This window comes from Taudactylus pleione, unplaced genomic scaffold (genome assembly GCF_031769625.1).
Source record: "Taudactylus pleione unplaced genomic scaffold, aTauple2 ptg000381l, whole genome shotgun sequence".
Lineage (NCBI taxonomy): Eukaryota > Metazoa > Chordata > Amphibia > Anura > Myobatrachidae > Taudactylus > Taudactylus pleione.
This window is the reverse complement of record NW_028284782.1, coordinates 4086251-4101463: the sequence shown is the minus strand read 5'-3', so window position 1 is coordinate 4101463 and position 15213 is coordinate 4086251. Positions and strand designations below refer to the sequence as shown.

General features: G+C 47.4%; 1 protein-coding gene across 1 annotated transcript in view; it reads left to right on the top strand.

The window, feature by feature from the left end:
- The first annotated feature begins 5449 nt into the window (after positions 1-5449).
- ATP7A (ATPase copper transporting alpha) overlaps positions 5450-15213 on the top strand; it is a 152387-nt gene continuing 142623 nt past the window's right edge. Inside the window, exon 1 of the mRNA XM_088445554.1 lies at positions 5450-5632. The gene's annotated coding sequence lies outside the window, so the exon portion shown is untranslated. The remainder of the gene's footprint in view (positions 5633-15213) is intronic.

The window sequence follows — 15213 nt, the reverse complement described above, 5'->3', positions numbered from 1 at the left end:
AACGCACAGCGCAAGCGGGTAAACACCCTTGACTATGAAAACACACCTACCGGACCACGTAACAGAATGAGCGATGACTACACATGTAGCAGTCTGTCGGACGCAGTCGTCATCCTACGAGGCCATCGAGATTACTTGCCAGAGTCGTGTGTTCTCATCTGATCTTTTGATGTACCCTTTAATTGCTTATGATGCGATTGCAATCAGTGTAAAGCCGCACCTTTTTTTTTTTTAAATTTAACTTCACCCAACTTTTGTATGTCTAATTATATATTATCTCTCTCTAAAGATACACACATACTGTATATATATATATTTAGATATACAGTCAGTTGCATAAATATTGGGACATTGACAGAATTTTCAAATTTTGGCCTCTATTCACCACCACAATGGCTTTGAAATGAAACAAACAAGATGTGCTTTAACTGCAGACTTTCAGATTTAATTTGAGGGTAATTACATCCAAATCAGGTGAACGGTTTAGGAATTACAACGGTTTCTATATTTGCCTCCCACTTTTTAAGGGGCCAAAAGTAATGGGACAAACTAAACAATCCTACATCTAACTTTCACTTTTTAATACTTTGTTGCAAATCCTTTGCAGGCAATTACAGCCTGAAGTCTGGAACTCATAGACTAATAGAGCAGGAAGTCCACTACTGATATCACTAGTGAAGTCAGTAGCGCCGCCCACAAATGCCAGGCGTTCCTAAGGGAACTCCTGCATTTTTGCAGCCACCCCGCCTGCAAAACGGGGCGAGCTGTCAATCAACATCGACAGCTGCCCCGTTTTATAGCGAGACTCGTAGCGACGGAGATGCCTTCGCTGGACGGGTGTCGTGCTTGCGCACGCCGGAGGCAGCGCATGCGCAGTGGGGGACCGTCGACCCACTTGCGAGCGCTGTGCGCTTGTGAGCGGGTCTGAATCAGGCCCAAAGTTCAGGTGTATTGATAAATCGGGAGGCATATTATTATATAATCCGGCAAAAGTGTCTAATATTTTACTCTGCTGGCTATTGCATAATCTCGCATTAAATCAATCACTCTCCCCAGATTATGCAATAGACAGCGAGCTGGCAGAGGTTTTGTTATCAACAACTGACTATGGACCTGATTCAGACCCGTTCGCTAGTTGCAGCCGCTCGCTCCCAGCGTATGGAAATTCAGCTAAGTGACGTCAAGGTATCCGCTTGCACAACAAGACATAAGCACGCCCACTATGTCTTGGCGAGCGATCACTTTGTGTTTATAGACGCCCACCAGCCTGTCTTCAGCTGCCCACTAGCGTATGTCATCTCCAGGAAGTATATACAACCATCGGTACATCGGGAACCATCGGATCAGTGCTTGCGATTGACTGTACCCTACCGCAAGCACTGCGAGCAGTTCTGTATAAAAATCTTACAGGTGACATGTACTATGATGCTGCCTATTAATTTTGCACGCCTCTGAAACGGCGTTGAAACACTCTGGCACGCCTGCACCCACAACTCCACTCCCCTGTTACTACTGGCCTGCCCCTGTTACCATCCACAAACGGCCTCTCCTGTCACTCATTCCACTGGACTGTCCTGGCAGAGCGAGCGAGCCCATTCCAATCGCTCGTACTATTTGCGCACGCGCACTGTGAATTATACACACGCGCACATTAGCGAACATCATCTGCAACGAGTGGCCGCTTGCTAGCTAACGGGTCTGAATCAGGTCCTATGTGAGCACAGAAAGTGGAAGGCAAACTAGGGCTACACTTATTGCCAACTATTTCAACTGTATTTGTTTTTGTCAATTTAATACCACAAATTGAGGTTGTTGGCCCTCAGGGCCTGATTCAGACCCATTCGCTATCTGCGTACGCTCGCTGGATGCGTATGCAAATTTGTAAAAGTCACGCAACGGGAAACGAACGCTCGCCAAGGCATAAGCACGCCCACCACGTCTTAGCAAGCGGCCAATTTGTGTATACATACGCCCAATCGCATCCAACAGTGCTGCTGCACCCGCCGCCAGTGTCTCCTGGGCCACACAGTATTTAAGTGTAGTGCAGACCGCAGTGAGAGTGGTCTGTATTACACAGCAGCAAACATATCGCCGCCACCGGCGGCGGTGTGTTTGTAATAGCAGCCAATGAGAGACAGACAAACTCACATTAGCTGCAGAGAGGGCCGGGAGGAGCGGACAGCGGCGGATTGGGGATTCAGGTAAGTTGTGTGTTTTTTTCTTTGTGTGTGTGTGTAAGGGGCACAGGCACTGACACTGCATAGGGGGGGCGCTACTGGGGGCACTGTATAGGGGAGGTGGCCACTACTAGGGGCACTGTATAGGGGGGTCGCTACTGGGGGCACTGTATAGTGGGGGTGGCCACTACTGGGGCACTGTATAGGGGGGACTACTACTGGGGGCAATGCCTGGGGGGGACTACTACTGGAGGCAATGCATAGGGGGGACTACTACTGGGGGCACTGCATAGGGGGGACTACTCCTGGAGGCAATGCATAGGGGGACTACTACTGGGGGCATTGCGTAGGGAGGACCACATCTGGGGGCACTGTATAAGGGGCATTACTGGGGGCAGTACATAGTGGGACCACTACTGGGGGCACTGTATATGGGGCACTACTGGGGGCACTGTATAGAGGGGGCCCAAAGCATATTCTTGCACCTGGGCCAAACAACTCTCTAGTTCTGCCATTGTGTGCATGTGATACATTTGGTCCTTATAGGAAGTAATGAGGAAGCAGAGTTCGATTTTGCAATCGATTTTAATTGAGGTTCGATTTTGGAAGGGTTTTCAGAAAATGAACACAAAATCCCTTCTTAAAATCAAATTCGATTTGAAATCGAATGCAAAATCCAGGGGCGTTTCTAGAGAGGAGGGGGCCGTGTGCAGTCTCCGATATGGGCCCCCTCCTCTCCGCCCGGCAGCGCACTGAGCTATGCGCAGCCAGCGCCGGAGTTATAGACTCTGGGCACTAGAGTGTGCCCAGAGTCTATAATGAATGCACAGGTCACCAGGAAAATGGCCACGGCGGCCATTTTCCCTGTACTGCGCATGCGCAAACGACGTTTTGCAGCGCCGGATCCCCGCGCCGATGTGGGACTCCGGAGAGGTAAGTAATATTATGGGTGCAGGGTGTGCGGTGTGGGGCCCCCCTGAACCCAGGGGCCCGTGTTCCCCGATCACCCTGCACCCATTATAGATATGTTGAGGTCTGCAGCTGGGATTGCATACAGGAGATACTGGGTGCATCAGCCATCTGACAATGCACAGCCTTGTAGTGAGGTAACAACTCTTTCCCTTGCTTACAGACTTAGGCCTGATTAATATCAATAACGGAGAACAGTTATTATTGTTGCCCTTGATGTTTGTTTTTATTTCTCTTTAATTTGCCACCACATGATGGACACGCCCCCTCACTGGCACACTTGTTGGGGAGGCGCCATAGTATGCACATGCACACGTTACATCTTTTAGTCTCCGTTCCTTTTTTAATAGGAAAAACAGTACTATGAGTATACTTCCTTTGCAACTACAAGAACATGGCCTGACTGTATTCAATGAGCACCACATTCCATCTCCACTGCAGCACCTATCCAGTAACAAGGAGGTGGAATTGTTAAACTGGGTACACACTGAGAAGATGTCGGCACGATATGATGTTTCCTGCCGAATCGTAACAACATATCGGCCGCATCGCTCAGCGTGTATGGCCAAAATGCAGGCTCCAGCGGTCGCATGTGACATTGCCTGGTCGTGGTGGGTGGTTAGGTTGCAGGGGGGGAGGGTTAGGCTGCTGGAAAGGTGGGTTAGGACACTTACCTGCTTGAGTCAAGATTATGACTGTTGGTATCTCGAACGCCGGCATCCAGTACCCAACCCGTTTTGTTGATACTCTAATCATGTCATTTTATTAATGTCGCCATGGTCAATGTCAACATGCTAAGCATGTCGGCATGGTGGATGTCAACATTATGAGCAAGTCGACACTCTCATGTCGACGTTATGGAAACATACAGAAACCCCTCTTGTGTTTTGATGCAGATGGGACTTTTTACTGTGGGCCGTTAGTTTGCAACTTTACATGCAGCTATATGTTAGAGTAGTTAAGCTGGGTACACAATTGTCCAATCTTCGGGAGATCCGACTCCCAACTGACGGGTCTGCCCGACATTGGACAAGTGTGTACCCGCCGACAGTGCTGCAGACCAGATCCTGGTCGCCTATCGGATCTCCTGGTTTTTAAACATGCTTAAAAACTAGGAGACCCAACCGCCGACCAATGTTGTAGTGTGTAGGCTGCGGAGACCGGAGTTGGTGGCCGATCTCTGCTCCCAGCAGCCTAACACACCATCAGTGTGGCGGCAGTGTGGGATCCTGCACCGTCCGACACTGCTGCGGGACGCGGTGGGAATGGTGGCGGCGGGACGCGGTAGTGGCAGCGGCCTTGGGTGCCCTGAAGAGGGGACTTCCCTTTATTGGGGGATCCCCAATTCCCCAGGAATCCCCGGCCTGGGCTGACCAGTTAGGGGGATGAATGCTTCGGTCGGGGGTCCCCGGCAAGTGTGTCCCCTGGCTTTGGCATTACCCCCCTGCTAGTGGAGCCCGGTGCTGGTTCTAAAAATATGGGGGACCCCTACTTGTTTCGTTCCTCATATTTTTAGAACCAGTGCCAGCTCCAAAGAGCCTTGTGCTGGTTCATTAAATATGCGGGGCGAGGAATGGATGTAGAATCTGCGAGTAGGTCTGCAGTAGGATTGTATAAACAGTGTGATCTGCGGTCTGATCTGTCGTGGATTGCATAATTATGTCAAAACAAAAAGAAATGTTCCTATGCGCTCCAAATGGGAATAACTTTTACAGAATGTTCGCAGTATTCATGAAAAAAGAAATCCAAAGCAATGAAGCACTTACAATGTCACTGTGCAAACAATCCACTGATACATATAGATGGCCAAAATGTCCAACTGTGAAAACATGTAAATCCAAATCCTCAAAAAATAATCAGTCACCGTAGGTCTTTTTACTCCAGTAATCTTCGTGCATAATTATGTACCCATCAAAAGGCTTTAAACAAAAATTTATTTTCTGCTCTATTTTCCTTTTTAGAGTAAAATATAGTAATCTTGGTAAAAATTATTAATTTGAACGAGTATGTTAAAATTACATCTAGTTGCTATCTCCAGGACATTCACTTTCTTTGTAATTGTCATTAAAGTCATTTACTGGACCACCATAGTGTTTGCACACTGTGCAAACACTATGGTGGTTCAATAACTGACTTTAATGACAATTACAAAGAAAGTTTTAATCTGTAACATGTGACAGTCACAGGAGTGTGCGGGAAGCAGGGGGGCAGCAGCATGCCATCATCACGTGCTGGTAGCACTTCCTCCGGCTTACTGGGTTTTTTTTTTTTTGTGGCCTCAAATTGCCATGGTGATGGGAAGGTCTGTCATGTGACCATGTGCTTCTCTCTCGCGAGAGTCTAGTTTTCCTATAATGGATCTCGGTGGCTACTGCTGCTGTTGACTTGGCTCAGTGTGACAGCGCGGCTCAGGATGTGATGGGCGCCGGGACTGGCTCCAGGAAATGGGGATGGTCACCCGCTCTCCGGCTCATGGTCTGATCTATGTAGGTAACGCTGTTATACCGTCTTTTTCGTAAGCCTATGTCACTCCCGGTACTCTCCTCTCTCTGTGGCTTTTATCTGTAAGATAGGGCATGGGATTCTTCTATGTGTCCCCTGTATCTCTATCTACCTCTCTATCTCCCTTGTGTCTACACTCTCTCTGGATCTGGAAATACCGGTGCGACCTCATTCATATGATAATACAAGAAACCTAATCACTCCCTGTAACCCCGACTCTTCTTACTTTTCATAGGACCAAGCTGCCCCCTCATAGTACTTCTGTAACATATGACTTTGCTGTCTCCTGTGACCGATACTTAATGTTACCCTAATTGCCCCCTCACACTATTTCTGTAACTTATGAAGTATCTGCCCCCTATTTCCTATACTTACGTTAGACATGGCACCTAGCTGCCCAATCATACTATTCTATCACATATGACTTGGCTGTCTCCTATCTCCCATACCTACTGTGAGACATGGCACCTAGCTGCCCCCTCATACTACTACTGTATCTGTAACAAAGTATCTGCCCCCTGTCTCCTATACTTCTGTAACAAAGTATCTGCCCCCTGTCTCCCATACTTACTATGAGACATTACACCTAGCTGCTGCCTCATACTACTTCTTTCATACTACTACTGTAACATATGACTTGCCTGCCCCCTATTCCCATACTTACTGTGAGACATGGCACCTAGCAGCTCATACATACTGTTCCCTAATACTACATAACATATGACTTACCTGCCCCCTGTCCCCATGCTTACTGTGAGACTTGGTGCCTAGCTCCCCCATCATACTGTTCTCTCATACTACTAATGTAAGTTGTAACATATGACTTGTCTGCCCTATCTTCCATACTTTCTGAGACATGGCACCTAGCCACCCCCTCATGCTGTTCCCCCATTTTACTGCTGTAACATATGACTTACCTGTCCCCTATCCCCATACTTCCTATGAGACATGGCACCTAGCTGCCCCCTCATACTACTACTGTAACATATGACTTGCCTGTCCCCTATCCCCATACTTACTATGAGACATGGCACCTAGCTGCCCTCTCATACTACTACTGTAACATATGACTTGCCTGTCCCCTATCCCCATACTTACTATGAGACATGGCACCTAGCTGCCCCATACTGTTCTCTCATACTTCTAATGCAACATATGACTTGGCTGTCTCCTATCTCCCATACCTACTGTGAGTCATGCCACCTAGCTGCCCCCTCATACTACTACTAGTGTATCTGTAACATAAAGTATCTGCCCCCTATCTCCCATACTTGCTGTGAGACATGGCACCTAGACCCTCCTCATACTGTTCCCTCATACTACTACTGTAACATGTGACTTATGTAACCTCTATCCTCATACTTACTGTGAGACATGGCACCTAGCTTCCCTCTCATACTGTTCCCTCATACTACTACTGTAACATGTGACTTATGTAACCTCTATCCTCGTACTTACTGTGAGACATGGCACCCAGCTTCCCCCTCATACTGTTCCCTCATACTACTACTGTAACATGTGACTTATGTAACCTCTATCCTCATACTTGCTGTGAGACATGGCACCTAGACCCTCCTCATACTGTTCCCTCATACTACTACTGTAACATGTGACTTATGTAACCTCTATCCTCATACTTACTGTGAGACATGGCACCTAGCTCCCCCCTCATACTGTTCCCTCATACTACTACTGTAACATGTGACTTATGTAACATGGCACCTAGCTGTCCTCTCATACTACTGCTGTAACATGTGACTTATGTAACCTCTATCCTCATACTTACTGAGACATGGCACCTAGCTCCCCCCTCATACTGTTCCCTCATACTACTACTGTAACATGTGACTTATGTAACCTCTATCCTCATACTTACTGTGAGACATGGCACCTAGCTCCCCCCTCATACTGTTCCCTCATACTACTACTGTAACATGTGATTTATGTAACCTCTATCCTCATACTTACTGTGAGACATGGTACCTAGCTCCCCCCTCATACTGTTCCCTCATACTACTACTGTAACATGTGACTTATGTAACCTCTATCCTCATACTTACTGTGAGACATGGCACCTAGCTCCCCCCTCATACTGTTCCCTCATACTACTACTGTAACATGTGATTTATGTAACCTCTATCCTCATACTTACTGTGAGACATGGCACCTAGCTTCCCTCTCATACTGTTCCCTCATACTACTACTGTAACATGTGACTTATGTAACGTCTATCCTCATACTTACTGTGAGACATGGCACCTAGCTTCCCCCTCATACTGTTCCCTCATACTACTACTGTAACATGTGACTTATGTAACCTCTATCCTCATACTTACTGTGAGACATGGCACCTAGCTTCCCCCTCATACTGTTCCCTCATACTACTACTGTAACATGTGACTTATGTAACCTCTATCCTCATACTTACTGTGAGACATGGCACCTAGCTCCCCCCTCATACTGTTCCCTCATACTACTACTGTAACATGTGATTTATGTAACATGGCACCTAGCTGTCCTCTCATACTACTGCTGTAACATATGAATTATCTTCCCCCTATCCCATTACTTACTGTGAGACTTGGCACCTAGCTGTCCCCCCTCACACTACTGTACTGTGACATGTGACTTATCTGAACTCTATCCTCTTTCTTACTGTGACATATGGCGCCTAGCTGCTGCCTCATACTATTACTGTAATATGTGACTTATCTGACCTCTATCCCCTTCCGTTTTATGAGACATGGTACCTAGCTAACCCTTCATACTGTTCTCTCCTAATACTACTGTAACATATGACTTATCTGCCCCCTATCTCCATACTCACTGAGACATGGTACCTAGCTGCCCCCCCATACTACTACTGTAACGTGACTTATCTGCCCCGTATTCCCATACTTGCTGTGAGACATGGCACCTAGCTGCCTCCCCCCCTATTCTACTACTATAACATGTGATTTATCTGACCTCTATACCCATACTTACTGTGAGACATGGCACCTAGCTGCCCCCTCTACTACTTCTGTCATACTACTACTGTAACATATGACTTATCGGCCCCCTTCCCATACTTACTATGAGTCATAGCACCTAACTACCCACACATACTGGCCTGATTCAGACCCGCTCGCAAGCGGGTCGATGGTGGGGCATTGCACATGCACGGCCCCCGGAGCAAGTGAGAAATTCACTCGCTCTGGGGCTTGCTACAAACGGGGCGGCTGTCGATGTTGATCGACAGCTCCCCCATTTTGGAGGGGGGATGACTGGACAAACGGAGGTGTTCCTGAAGGAACGCCTGCCGTTTGTGGGTGGCCCTACTGACATCACCAGTGATCTCAGCAGTGAGCTTCCTGCTCTATTAGAGCTGGAAGCTCGTTGGGGCTTGCGACAGACGAGACCCTACCACAAGGGTCTCGTCACAAGCCCGATGGTCAAGATCATCGCGACCATCACCTGGCCGCTTGCAAAAGCTGTGGGTGGTCACCCAGAGCTCAGCGAGCGGCCAGGAGGCCGTTTTTTTTTAAAAAAAGCGGCCTCCCTGATTCAGAGCGAGCGCTCGCTTTTCGCGAGTGGCTCTGAATCAGGTCCACTGTTCCATCATACTACTACTGTAACACAGTGATCGCAAAATACACACAATAGGCAGTGAGGGAGTTTTTAAAAGTGAGCGGGTCCTGCAGGACGCGCTGTGTAGCAACCGGCCAATAACTACTTCAGCGTCTTCCCGAGTCCCCAAACAATCACCGCTGGCGGCAGCGTCTTTTTATCCTATCACTGCCTGAGACCTCTGCCTCTCAGTCACGTGACATCACTGGGCTTCTCTCTCCTGTCTCCTTGCGGATCAAGTCACAAGTGCCATTCATCCCCGAGCCTGGAGACTGCCTCTGCCTCTCTTTCTCCGCGCAACCACCACTCCTCTGGACGCAGGATCAAGGAGGGCAGCAGCGCTGCTGCTACTATGTCACACTGCCACCTGTTACCGGGATGCCACACTCTACTGAGGCCGCACTGTACTGAGGCATCTCTCGGCAAGTACAAGTCAAGAACCCGGGTCTGAGTGTGTGCGTGACCAGGAAAGGGGGGTGGGTGGGGTGTTGAGATTGTACTTGTTTGATGGTGGCACAAATTAATATCTCTTTGAGAACACATTTTATTCACTCACTCCTCTGTTAAACAAATGCCCCTGTACTTAACACACTTATCCTTCCCCCTAACGTAACACTTTCTCCCCACCCCCACCTGTAGCACGTCTTTGCCTAAAGCCGGCCATACACGGTGTGATATAGTAGCCGTTCCGACGGATTGGCATGATATAGCTGCTATATCATACCGTGTATGGGCATGATATCGTCCTGTGTGCACTCCCGTGGGGTCGTACATCGCATTCCCAGATCTTACAGAAAATTCACTCGATCAGGGAATGCGATGTACGACCCCATGTTGCGCTATTGTGTTTGTGTATGTGTCTACGGGGGGTGGGGAGTCCATTTATACTAAAATAGTTTAGTTGTGTAGCAGCAAACCAGACTTCACCAGCTGTCACCCATGGCCTCTCTGTCACCCTCTGCCTCCCCCTTCCACTGCTTCTCCCGTGGTCACCCGTGGCCTCTCCCGCTGTGATTTGAGGAAATGGCTTATTAAGAGGCTGTGACCCTGTGCTGACACTACTCTTGTACCACTGTGGCCTCTCCCACTGTGATCCGAGGAAATAGCTTCATATTAAGAGGCTGTGACCCTGTGCTGACACTACTCTTGTACCACTACTAACGTTGCGTCCTGGCATCTACAGAAAGCCTGTAGGGCCATCTAAATGGACTGCATCAGCACCATATCTCTTCCCCTGTGACACCCTCACAGCGAGCACTCTCTCCTGCAATACTAACCCCCTCACTGTCAGAGCTCTTCACATATACATACTGCTCACATACATACTGCACAGATGCCCACTGCACATATACTGCTACCCTTGCCCTCTCCCTACCCACAGCACTGCCTGCCCCATGCCTCCTCCTTGCCCCCCAGCATTGTCTCAACTGCTGTCTGCACTTACCCCCTCCCTACCCCCAGCACTGCCTGCCATTACTCCCCTCTACCCCAAGCTCTTCTCCAACTTCTCCCTGTCTTTACCCCCAGCTCTACTCCAGCTGCCGCCTGCCCCCAGCACTGTCCCAACTGCCAGCTACTGTCACCCCCCCATAATATGTGATAGGACCCAAAAACAGTGGAGTAGGACCCCAATTTTTTTAAAGTTAGGGGTCCCTGGGACCCACAAATGATTTTGCTCTGCGCGATTGCTGTAACATATGACTTATCTGCCCACTATTCCCATACTTACTATGAGACATAGCACCTAGCTGCCAACACATTCTGTTGTCACATACTACTTTTGGAACATGTGACTTAGCTGTCTCTTCTCTCTCATAATTCATGTGGGACATGGCAGCTAATCTACTCCTACTTTCATACTGTGAGACAGGAACCCTAACTACTCCCTCTACTCATTCCTAACTAACCTCCCTACATTTAGCTGCTGAAATGATTCCCATTAATTAACCTGAGATAGAGAATGTATCCAGCTGTCTCCAAAGTGCTCCTTAAAACATAAATATTACTTACAAACAGGGTAAAGTAATTTCAAGTGAAAGGCAGAGTCCTAATGCAAATGCTTCTGGTTGCATAGAGCTTATACACATAACACAGCTCTGTAATACTGCTTTTATACTTAAATTCCGGGTCTGACCCGGAGGTTGGAACAGGGGACCTGATTCAGACCCGCTCGGTAGATGCGTTCGCACTCTAGATGCATATGCCTATTTCGGCAAGGCAAGCGATCGCAAGGCATTAGCATGCCCACTATGTCTTGGCGTGCAATCGCATTGTGTATGCAGACGCCCACCAGCCTATTCATAAGACGCCCACTTGCGCACGTCATCTCCAGGAAGTGTATGCAACCATCGGAACATTAAGTACCATCGGATGCTATCGCAGCGCTTGTGGCTGGCCATACCCTACCGCAAGCACTGCGAGTGATTTCAGTGTGAAACTCAACCAAATGACGTGTATCATGATACTGCCTCTTAATTATTCACGCCTCTGAAACGGCGTTGAGTCGCTCAGACACGCCTGCATTCGCAACTCCACTCCCCTGTTTCTAGTGGCCAGCCCTTGTCACCACCCTCAAACGGCTTCTCCTGTCACTCATTCAGCGGGGCTGTCTTTGCACAGCGAGCGTACGCTTCTCGATTGCTCGCACTGGTTATCGCACGCGCATTGCGATGCGAACGCATGCAAAGAATGCAAACAATCCCCTGGCTGCGTGCAAACGCATCCTAGCGAGTGGGTCTGAATCAGGTCCAGGGTTCCAAACCGGATCAGATCCGGAAATTAGCCGGCGCCGACCCATGAAGTTCCAGAGTTGGCGCCGTTCACACCGGAGCTGGGTCTGCAGTGACCCGGCTCTTCCGGCGTGGAAGTGGATGTTTGGAGTTGACGTCATCTCCAAGCGACACTGAAGCCGGCGTGCTCAAAGTCATCGTGACCTGGATCGCGCCATTTACACTGCAGGGTTTCACGGGTTATACCCATGTTAAACCCTGCAAGTTACCTGGGTTGGATTACCAGGTCACTCGACCCGGAAATCCAACCCTGTCCCCTTTTACACCAAGGAGCTACACGGGATAACCCTGCAATAACACGGGTTTTAGCTCTGGTGTAAAAGGAGTATAAGTTTATAAGAAATGTTGAACTGATTCCTACATGACTTTATATAGTACCACGACAGCTGATTATTATGGAGACCCTTTACATGCTAATTATATTTACTCCTGTCTTTGTAACCTAAGTATCAGCCAGCTTTTATGTTTAATCATTGTCTGTTCTCCACACCCTTGCATATTATTGGCTTTATCCCCTTTTAAGTTGAAGGAATTCTCACACCCTACAATTCTCTGTTCTAAAATGCATTCTGCAGCACATTGTGTCATTTATATTAGAAGGATCACAGATTTGCAGGGCACACCTGAGTATTCTGAGTCATTCATTCAACATCTGTTATCAATTCAAACATTGATGTAGTTATATAAATTGTGACTTTTAAATGTCCTGTCAAAGGAGAGAGCGCTGTGCATGGGTAAACATGTTATCTTGTGGGTCATGCTACAGTCCGTCCCCTCTCATGGGTGAACAATTTTTTTTTTTTATTCCAGACCACAACAATTGTTATTTTTTTCCAAAAGTAGAATTTTCATTGAAATTACACAATACAACAATATGCATGCAACTTAAATAGTATCTAAAAATAGCGTATATAAAAATAAAATAAACACAGAGGGAAAAGTAGTGTGTGTGTGATTGAAGACCAAAGGATCAGAGTACATACAAATACACAAACCAAACATAAAGCAAATAGTGATACACATAAAATAAAATTGTATATAAATAATAATAAAACTAAATCTGAATTAAAACCAAAACTTTAATCCCTAGGTAGTTAATGAGATAAATGAAGTACCCACTTTCTCTACAGCCACTCTAGAGAAAACTGTATAGTCATTCCACCCGAACCACAGTGAGCAATGAGGGCCGTAGTGGCAATTGAAATATGTCCCATCATTTATCTGTCCCCAGAGTCCTAATCCCCCTGGTAAAATTTAAATAATCCTAAAAGAGCATATGGGGTTACATTAATCACTGTTACCTTTTGAAATTAACACCAAAGCATGACACCCGCAAACGTCCAAGCTTTGGACATGCCCAAAAGACGTGACGACAAAGATCCCCAACCTGACCACAATTACGCTGGCATTGACTAGAGATAGGCCATATTTTGTGCAGCCTAGCGGGGGTCAAGTGCAACCAATGGATAAGTTTATAAAACATTTCAGCATGAGCTACACATTTAGAAAAGGTGAAACGTGTTTGAAATAGAGCTTCAATCATCTTCTGTGGTGGGGGGGGGGTCTAGACAGATCCGCATCCCATTTCGATAATGCTGAAAGAGAGACATGTTTTGAACTGCTTTAATAACAAAGTATACCACTAGGAAATGCCCTTCTTAGACCCCATGGAAGAGCATTTCTCAAGAATATACTTTAGGGCAGCTACTAATGCCTGTGATCCCAGGTGGAGGCTTTGTAGCCAGTGTCGCAACTGTAGGTATTTATATAAATCTCTAGGGGAGAAACTGTTCCTGAATGCGAGCAAACAAAAGCAGTTCACCATTGAGCCACTGCACCCCTAGAGACGCCCATATATCAAATCGGGGATCAGTGCAGCCCTGGCGTCCAGGGTAAGGTTATTCACTATTGCCGTAGATTAAGAAGGTGTCTGATTTTTACAGGACAGCGGTAACCATAGTAAATAAAATAGTGATAAGGACCAGACTGATTTTAATTCCCAGTTTTCCTGGGAATTAATTTGTAGTGTCTTAATCTACCCTAGCAAATATATTGTTGGAGCATACAGAGTTTTTTTTTTTTTTTGGTGATTTTATTGAAAGGGCTTTTAATTTTATGTCAATTATTCAGGGAAAAACAAACAAAAAACCTTGTACAATACTCATAAAATACCCTTCTTCTTTGTTGCTACTGTTTATTTATTGGAGCTAACGGCAAACGATATATATCGGTAGGTGATCGGCGCCAGTGGCGTAACAAGGGTCTTCGAAGCCCAGGGCAAGTTTAATTTTGGCACCCCCCCCACCATAAAGTAAAACACATATTTTGTGCCCCCCCCTCCCCAAAAATAGGTGTGGTTACATACTGGAAGGGGCGTGGCTACTGAAAATGGGGCGTGTCAACATGGAACGCCACCCATTTCTTGTCACATTCCTTTCCATTTTATATGCACCATACCTATACGGTGGTTTCTCACAATGTGGAGCCTCTATAGAAATGCATCTTCCCTGGGACGACTTCGTCTTCAGTTGGTATTCCATATTCATGTTGGTCACACCGTCCGGAAGATGCCTGTTTGTGTAGGAATTTTAATAAGGTCCTCATCATACAACAGCGGTTCAACCAGACTTGTGCCCCCTGCGACTTTCAGCCACACCCTGCGTCTTCTCTCAGCCGTAAGCCGCACCATCATCTCCCTCCCTGCGTCTTCTCTCAGCCGCAAGCTGCATCATTGCTTCCCCCCTGCGTAGTCTCTCAGTCGCACCATCACCTCCCCCTCCCCCCACGTCTCTCAGCCGCGCCATCGCCTCCCCCCACGTCGTCTCTCAGAGCACACACACACACAGCGCCTACAAAGACAGCAGCCCTCATAACCCCCCCCCCCGTCCCCCGTCCCCCCACACATGAAAAATGAATACACACCAATGGCTGAAGTGTAGTCCATTTTCAGAGTTTTGACCACATTCCGAAACTGGGACCCAGTGGGTAATGCACAGGCTTCTTTTTGCGTTGTGCTGTGAGAGGGTTCCAAGCGGATCCCTCCAAGCAGAAGTACTTCTGTCTCATAAATCCAGAAGTCCCCTCTTCGCAAAGGACAGCTCTTTTTGGAAGGTACATAGTGGTGTTATTAACGCCGGAATGTACTGCATCCACAATGTGATGCTTAG